Below are 9398 nucleotides of genomic sequence, written 5' to 3'. Positions count from 1 at the left end.
GTGTGAGATCTCTGTGGCCTGTTCCATCTGGGGCTTTAGTGCGACCTACTTCCTGGTGACATCAATGGATAGTATTTGAGGCAATCATATTTTCTGGTGTCTTCACATAAATATATATTTATATCTTGGACAGTATGTAATAAGCATACATACAATGTAGAGACAGTAATATTTGTATGGGATCTTGTATTTTTTATTTATTGCTATATATTGTGTCTTAGAAAGATGATCGAGTCATCATTCCTCTGCACCTAAACCCTGATGAAGGAACTAAAGAAGTTCTGAAATGCGTCGGGTACCTTGCTGTTTGGCTGCATTTATACCATTTCCTCACTGTGCAATAGAGGATATGTGTCTATATGTCCTGATCAACCTTTGTAATTTGTAAGATGCACTTAGCCACTGTTTTTGAGTTTTAATGTCTCTGGCCTTCCTATGATGTAATAATGTTTTTTAAATTGTAATAATAAAATTCCTCTTTTTTTACATTTATGTCGAATGTCGCCTATAAAGTCCCATATACTTTATTTGGGAAATACCTACCTACATACTATTACAGGATGATGGCAACAATCCAGTGACTCCTGAGGTGACTATACAACTGTACCCCATATTCATTCAAATGTGGGGCAGGGATCTGGGGGCCCCTTTGTTAAAGGGGGCTTCCAGATTCTGATAAGCCCCCTGCCTGCAGACCCCCACAACCACTGGCCACGGTTGTAGGGAAGAGGCCCCGTGTCCCCATCAACATGTGGACAAGATGCTTTTCCTCCCCTGCCCCAAAGCACCCCCCCCATGTTGAGGACATGTGACCTGGTATGGTTCAGGAGAGGGGGGGCACTCGCTTTTCCCCCCTCCTTTCCTGACCTGCCGGGCTGCATGCTCAGATAAGGGTCTGGTATGGATTTTGGGAAGGACCCCCATGACATTTTTTAAATATTTTCGTGTAGGGGTTCCCTTCAAAATCCATACCAGACCTGAAGGGCTTTGTTTTGCAAAATGTTTAATTGCCAGCAATTCTTTTTATGTTTAGCTGTCAGTGACGAACCCACTAGAAACCTTGGGCTGCCTATTTCCAGACCCATCTGCATGGCAGCCCTAGCGACCTGCAAATTCTGTCTCTGGAAAGTCGCCTGGATCTCCTGAGAACAGACATTCCCAGTGATAGGGGTCTGGAGAACACACATGCTTTTATGTCATGCTTGAACCCAGAAAAATCTTTAACTGACTGGTTTACACTAATGGGCAGTGTGTTAATTTGATTATATGTTTTTTTTTATCCCTATGCATAATTGTGTTTTTTGCTTGTAGGATTCAGGTTTTAGTGTTTCTTTCCTTTTTTACTTTTTTTTTCTCTCTTTTCCCCTTTTTTTTTTTGTTTATTTTTCAGGACTGAATGTACCCCCTCCTCCAATGCTGACTAGTCCATTCTGGACGTTTGGATGCGGAGGTGTTTCCTTCTCTGAGGTAAACCGTCTCCCCAGGATATATTGGTACACTTTTTTTAGTCCCCATTTAGCTATAGGTTTTTGTGTTTTTTTTGTTGGTGCAGTTGTGATGCATGGGTGGACATCTTAGTTGACCCGATTAACCTGAAATGGATCACACTTGGATCGAACTAGCCTGGGTCATGGGGTATGCTGTCCGCTCTTGGGTGGCACAATATATTATTTAAGAAGTTGGTTTTAGGTATATAAACTGTTACATCCATTATTGTATGAAATGGATGGACCCCTGTGATCCCTGGTTGGGATTGAGAGTGACCTCTTAGAGAGCTGTTGGGCTCTATGTGAACACAAACTGGGGAGGATGGTTTTCCTGGTGTGCTCTTTAACTGAAACCCTCACTTTTCTGCTATTTTTTCCGTGGGTAAGCATGTTTAAGCATCTATTTTAAGGTTATAGTCATGGTTAGTGAACTGTAAAGAACCGTTTATACTTAATTTAGAGCATTGAGTGAATCTGTCTCCTTTTCGTTACTTGCCAAAAAATGGCCACTGCCCCAGTCTATAACTGGCCTTCACAGCAAGGAACGAATGGAAGGGCGACGCATGTCAAACAAAAGAGAAAAGTTCCCAGCTCAAGTTGCCAGTCAGCTTGCAAACAAACCGAACAGTATGCGTTAAAAACAGGGGTTTAGTTAGCACACATTTGCAAATACATACGTAAGCTACAGAGCCACGTCACAGCACCCCGATATTCTGTAGTCCTAATTCTGAGTGCCCCCATAGTAGAGGCACATGTATTTAATGGATAAACCAAGGGCAGGTGAACTTGAGGGAGCCCACCCCTACTTAACCTCCCTGGCGGTATTCCCGAGTGTAGCTTGGGGTAAAGTTTCAGTACCACAAGCGGTAATCCCGAGATACACTCGGGCTTACCATGAGGTGCTGCTCCGCGATCCCTCGGTCACTTACCTTGTCCTGCGCTCCCGCGATGTCCCTCCTGCAGTGTCCCCGGCAATGTAATCCGGCGGATGCCGGCATCTGTCATCTGGGTTCCGTCCTCGGCGGGAAATTTGAAAATGACAAAAAGTGACATTCACAAAAATCACTAAAATCACATAGTAAAACATTACTGTATCAAACCATTTCACATACATTTTGTCCCGAGTGCTTTGTCCTGTGCCCTGCCTGCATATTTACTGTTCTTTCTGCCTGGAAACTGAGAAATGTCCATGGCGTCCAAAAAGCGTCCCTTTAGGTCAAAAGCGGTTTTAGACCAGCTAGAGAACAGCGATAGTAAATTAGAACTACTTGCAGAATTAGTGATAATGATTCGTGGGGAAATTCGTCATCAGACACTGAAAACAATTTTGCGACTTTGCTCAGTGATGTGCGAACTTGGCGCTATATTTCAAATTTCAGTGTTTTTGGTTTGAATATATTATTGAATTAAATTTATTATTATTATATTATTTTTTATGAATATTTATTAAATTATAATTTATGATTTCGTGTTTCAAGTTTTATCCCACCCGGGATGTTTACTAGACTTGTTCACACATATTTCAGTGAGCTATTCCTAAGAATTACAGGCCTACAATATAAAACGCCAAATTTCCATGCAAAATAATGGTTCCGCTTTCAGCACCAAAAATCTGAAATAATCATACCGCCAGGGAGGTTAAAGGTACAGGAGCGCACCGGACACCCAACATGCTCCTTTTCGTTACTTCCCTAATTCAAATGTCTTGAAATGGAACTGGGACTTCTACCAACTTCTATATCTTTTAGGAATGCACCGCTATTCCCATTTGCTGAGGCCATACTATTTGACGATAGGCAATTGTGCCTATCATGCCTTATTGGACCAGAGGGCCTAGGTTGTGGGGTGCACAGCCCTCCTGTGAGGGGGATGCTATATAATTCCTGTGTAGATGTGTGGGAATATTATAGTTATATTGTCAAGCGTGTTTTACTGTGCGTATTGGTCAACCCCACAGACACACCGAAATCGCTCTGGGTGCAGTACTGTTATCTGAATATAAAAGTGGGTAAAGCACCCCCGGATTACATTTTCTTTTTGGGGCTCTTGCTTTTCCTGGGGTCTCTGTGAGTTCTCTTGAATATTCTTGATAGCATTTTATCTACCATCATGACCAACCCACAGAAACGTTGACAAACGTTTATATGAAATGCATAAACAGTGAGTTCATGTGCTTTTTTTTAAAATGAGACACATTTTAAAACATCATCTGCTTTATCTATGCCATTATGTTCAGTGGCACCTCTGAAGTAATTAAATTCGTAAATCTAGAGGTGTGGCTATAGGGTTTCATGCTTCACTCCCTGTCTCCGATGTCCAAGAGGTAAGCAACCCAGGGGCATATTTCTTACTCTCAAATGTAAAAGAAATAATATTCTTTTAACTCTGATTAATGTTTATGTAGACACTACATCCACCACTCCCCATTTTTCTATGCCCTAATTTATTCAGCTCAAGCAACAACAGTCTGAATTTCAATTAGGTGATGTGTGGGTGCTACACCCAACTGATCATTACTATACCTGTCACTCTCTAACTCATGCTACATGTAGCAGGATAGACTTCTTTTTTGGCTTGCATAACCTGCTTAGTTGGCAATCTTAGGTGACGATTAGTTCTCAATTATGGTCAGATCATGCTTTTTTTATCAATTATTTTTCCACACTTTTCCAAACCAAAAGCCTTGTGGAGGTTGAATGAAACCCTCTTAAAAGATGGCTTGACCTGTGTAGCAGTTAGATGTGCGGTTTCTGAATTCTTACAGGGTCAAACACTGGATACAACAGCATAATAAATCAAGTGCGAGTCCCTGAAATGCTTAATTAGAGTGACCCTTATTTGAGAGGGTTCTCGTCTGAAAATGGAATGCTCTTCAGATATTACACGGCTCTTGCAGGAAGTTCATCTGTTAGAACTCTGCTATAAATGCACATCTGATCTATTCCAACAACTGGAGAGGAAACATAAGGATCTCCACCAATTACTAGATCTGGAGTATTTACAGTATGAGTACTGCATGCGCAGATCTATGTATGAGTTTGGTAACAAGGCAAGTAGCACTTGCTAGATCAATCCGCACAAAATGAGGGCATATGAGGTGGTATAAAAAAGTTTTGATGCTAGTTTTGTAACACTCCAACAGATGCAGCACAAGGCTGTACACACAGTCACAGGGGGCACCAAACATCATAAGTCAGTGTACCAAAAGACATCATCCTGTGTTCATTGGGAGCTGTGCAACTGGTGCTATTCTGACCACGTGCATTAACGCATCTGCTATTTCATAATGGACAGAAAGTTAGAACAAATAGCAAACTTAAAATTCTGTGTGTTCCACAGAGACATTTGACATGATTCGGTAAGTTTACAGCGATGCTGCAATGAGTCCAGATGTTTTTAGTGGCACACGCTCTTCAAGAGCAGAAGAACATGGAAGACCATGAGAGATCAGGAAGACCCTCAAAGAGCTCAACCCCTGAAGATGTCGAAACCATTCAGCACTTGTGCATGTCGAGGATCATTACCTGTGACAAAACTTGGGTGTATGGGTTTCATGCAGATTTTCACATTTGCTCTTGGTTCTAACTTGCTGTCCATGATGAAATAGCAGACATGGTAACGCACGTGGTCAGAATAGCACCAGTTGCACAGCTCATGACTGATGTACACAGGTAGATGTCTTTTGGCACACTGACTTATGAAGGTCAGTGCTCCCTGTGACTGTGCATGTAGCCTTGTGCTGCCATCTTTGTGTTACAAAACCAGTCTGCTGTAGATTCACTGAATGCTGCCTTTACTACTGAGGAAATAATTCAAATGATTAAGGGTCTTCCAGCGTGTAAGAGTACAGGCCAAGATGGATTTCCGAGTGTCTTTTATAAACAATTTCAAGATGTCTTAGCCTCCATTTTGGATATCACTTTTAATTCCATATTTGATTTGTGTCCCTGTCCTCGTCAATTGTTGGAAGCTCACATCACCCTTCTCCATTAGGATGAGAAAGATCCTACCAAATGTCCGAGCTATCACCCGATTTCTTTCATTATTGTTGATCTTAAATTGTATGACAAATGAATACACTGCAGTCAGTTATCTCCCCTATTATCAAGCTAGATCAAGTTGGCTTGATTCCTACTCGTGAAACACAGAATAAAACTATTCAAATATTGTCTCTTACTGTATCTCTCATTGCCAGACATGGAAGGTCACCCTATGTCTCTTTTCACTTGACACCGAAAAGGCATTTGATTGCCTTGATTGGGTATTCTTGAAAGGCACACTGGAGCAACTCAATATATCCCCAAAGTTCATTCATAAAATAATGGCCCTTTATTCCTGCCCAACAGCTCACATTAAAGTGAATGGATTACTCTCGGACCCAGTCCACCTATCTAACAGGACCTGCCAGGGATGTCCTCTTTTTCCGCTCTTGTACATACTGGCAATAGAGCATTTGGAGACTCTCTTCCATCATTCCTCCTCAATGATTGCTTGCCTCCATCACAGTTAATGCCTTTGCTTTCCTCATCTTTATATGCCTGGGACAAGATAATCACAACTTATGGTCTTTCTTCGAGGTTGGGGCCCTTAAAACCGATATTGGGCAACCTGGGGTTCTCACCCAGGCTGGAAGAAAGGAGTTTTCTTTACTGGCAACCATCAGGCTTATCTCCCATTTGGTAAGTGCTCACCCCTAAGGGCCTAAAATCTTTGGGAGACCTTAGTTCCCTCTGCTACGAAGAATGGTGGTTTCAATATTTTCAACTACATAATTTTTATGACAAGATGGTTAAGGAGGGACCTGACCATGTTTGAGGAGTTGCGTCTCTCTGACTCAAAATGCCCAAATGCTCTCTCTAAACTATATGGCATCCTTCTGTCTTTTGCATTCCCTGATCACCTATCCTATACCTGAGACTGGAAGCAAGAATTAGGCAATAAACCAGCGTCTGAGGACTGGGATAAAGCCTTTTTTCTTACATTCAAATTAGCTTTATCCTCCCAATTGCAGGAGCAAAATTATAAAATCCCAACTAGATGGTATGACTACTTTATTAAACAAGATGAATCCAGTGATTCCACATCCATGTTGGAGATGTGGTGATCTGGGTGATACTCACCTCCACATATGGTGGTCCTGCCCAGTAATAAAACCTTTTTGGTCAGCCATATTTCAGTTTATCCATTTGATTATGGCTGGAGAGCCCAGAGGTGGCCCTTATTTCTATGATCCCTGTATCAATTAAATATATTAAAAAAGGGAGCATTTAGATTCTTGCTGACATTGCAGAACTGTGTGTTTAGCAGTTGTTTAAGGATAGGATTACATGTTGTCACTATTAATATCTGGTGGTTATAATGTAATTATGTAAATGGTATTAAGTGATTTTATTGCTATCATAGTGCCATGTCTCTCAATAAAAATCTGTTAATTAAAAAACCTTTTAAATGTGTTGACTGTGGTAGTTTCCTTTTTTAGACTTTATTTACCTTTATTTTCATTTGGTGATCCTTCCAGTAACACACTTCCTGTCTTAGAGTATCACCATTCTAAAGAATAGCAACAGAGACATCTTTGGACAGCAGCACTGTCAACAGATTTAGATGGCCTGGACTAACAAATTAAAGCCAAACTTCTATTAACCCCCTTGTTAAGCAGTTATGGCAAAATGTTTTTCCTTTTGAGATAAATTAATACATAAATGAATAAAAGTTGACAATTACAAGCTCCTCCGTTAGTGTTTAAATGGTTTATCTCAACTCACTAGCTGCCACTTTTACTGCACAGTTTGCCCTGTTAACCACTTGCCTATTGGGCACTTATACCCCCTTCCTGCCCAGGCCAATTTTCAGCTTTCAACGCTGTCACACTTTGAATGACACTTGAGCGGTCGTGCAACACTGTACCCATAAGAAATTTTTATCCTTTTTTTTCACACAAATAGAGCTTTCTTTTGGTGGTATTTATGCTGGGTGTTTTATTTTTTGCGCTATAAGCAAAAAAAAAGCAAAAGTTTTTCTTTGTTTCTATTATAATATTTTGCAAACAGGTAATTTTTCTCCTTCTCTGATTTACGTTGATGAGGCTGCACTGATAGGCAGCACTGATGGGCACTGATAGGCAGCACAGATAGGCAGCACCGATGGGCACTGATAGACATCCCTGATAAGCGGTACTGATGAGCTGGCACTGATGAGGCGGCACTGATGCTGCTGCACTGATATGCAACAATGATGGGCACTGATAGGCTGCACTGATAGGCGGCACTGCTGGGCACTGATGAGTGGCACTAATGGGCACATGTGGGTGGCACTACAAGGCACTGATGGGCACAGGTGGGTGGCACTGATGGGCGGCACTGCTGGGCACAGGTGGGCAGCATTGGTGGGTGGCACTGCTGGGCACTGATCATCGGCGCCAATCCGTCCTCTGACAATTGCCAGTTATCGGCAGTACTTTCCTCACACTGTGACAGCAACTGCATTTACCGGTGATCTGCTATGTCATTAGACACATCTGATCACGTGGTAAAAGGCCACTGCGATTGGCCTTTTACCACATCACGGAGATTGCAGGGTGCACGCCCCCTGGGGTGCACGGGAGGGCACGTTCTGGGAGGGCGTCATATGAAGCCCTCCCAAAAATTAACATTCATGCTGTAGCCATCATTCAGCTATAGCGTGATTGGCAAGTTGTCAAAGTAAGTTGAAAAATAACAGGCTTGCTGGCAGGATCACCAGACAAAAATTAAATTATTATTAAATCCAAAAGCAAACATTTATTATATTGCATCTTACCAATTGTTAGATGTGATGGCTATATTGTTTCCTTTTTTTAAGCGTTTTTCATCAATTTTCATCTGGGGAACCAGTCAGCAAGTCTGCTGTTTATTAAAAACACAAGCTGTCTGGCAGAATGTATCAGTTTCCATGGATGAGAAAACCCACTTAACATTGGCAGTGACGATTAAAATAATCAACTTTTATTTATTCATTCAAAACCTTTGTCCTAAAAGGGAAAAAAAGTGCTTGCTTTGACTGATTATAAAGTGTGAGCTTGGAGCTTGGCTTCCATTTGTTAGCGTATGCAAATCTGCTAATACATTTAACTTTACTCCCTCCCCAAAAAATCTTACAATGGTACTGTCTGCTGTGTCTCCTATCTCATTCCTCCAGTGTGGTGTCTCACTAAAACAGGAGGTATATTACTGGCCAGGTCACCAGGTAAAAACAGGGCCGGGGGGAGCCAAAGAAAAGAAAATGGATGCAGTCACCACTTCTAATGATTGGTATGTTGCAATATAATACATTTTAGGTTTAATAATGCTGCAAGGGCAAAAAATCAAAAGAAAAAGAGCAGCCACAACATTTAAGGATTGGTAAGCTGAGCTTTATCAAAATTGTGTTTACATATGCTTTAAATGTGCTATACTATATCATTTCCTTCAGGATTTGATCTTCTCCAGCTCTTTTGGAATTTCATTTCAATTTCTTAGACATCAGTATTATTTGGGAAAAAAAGTAGGGCATATAAATAATTAATTCTTAATGTCAGTTTGAAACTGTTTATGCTAATGATATCAAACTAGTGAGAAATAGATGTACTTTATAATTTCTCCACTGCAATTTGAACTGTATTGTGCTGCTTACTGTATTGTAATCATGCCAAAGACTTCATGGTTGGCGGTGCATGTAACACTGCAAGTGGCAGGGTGACAGCTGTGACTGTTCTCCTCACCTCAATTTGTTAGTTATTCATGCACAACAAAACAATGTTTGCTCAGCTAGCTGCATTAGCATGTAACTTGAGGACTGTGTATCATTGCAAGAGCCTTCAGCCATTTGTAAATCATTTCCCTGGATGTTGAGCAGGTAACTCGCTGGAGCTGGCTCTTCCGGTCTCTTCTGCTC

General features: G+C 41.3%; 1 long non-coding RNA gene across 1 annotated transcript in view; it reads left to right on the top strand.

Moving 5' to 3' along the window:
* Window positions 1-1387: 1387 nt before the first annotated feature.
* The window catches only part of LOC149446018 (uncharacterized), a 146549-nt gene continuing 138538 nt past the window's right edge, over window positions 1388-9398 (top strand). Inside the window, exon 1 of the long non-coding RNA XR_016306283.1 lies at window positions 1388-1467. This is a non-coding gene — a long non-coding RNA (uncharacterized LOC149446018). The remainder of the gene's footprint in view (window positions 1468-9398) is intronic.

This window comes from Staurois parvus, unplaced genomic scaffold, assembly GCF_062004578.1.
Source record: "Staurois parvus isolate SC_StPar_1 unplaced genomic scaffold, SC_StPar_1.0 ptg000701l, whole genome shotgun sequence".
Lineage (NCBI taxonomy): Eukaryota > Metazoa > Chordata > Amphibia > Anura > Ranidae > Staurois > Staurois parvus.
Note: the sequence above shows the minus strand (reverse complement) of the source record. Positions and strands in the feature narration are given on the sequence as shown.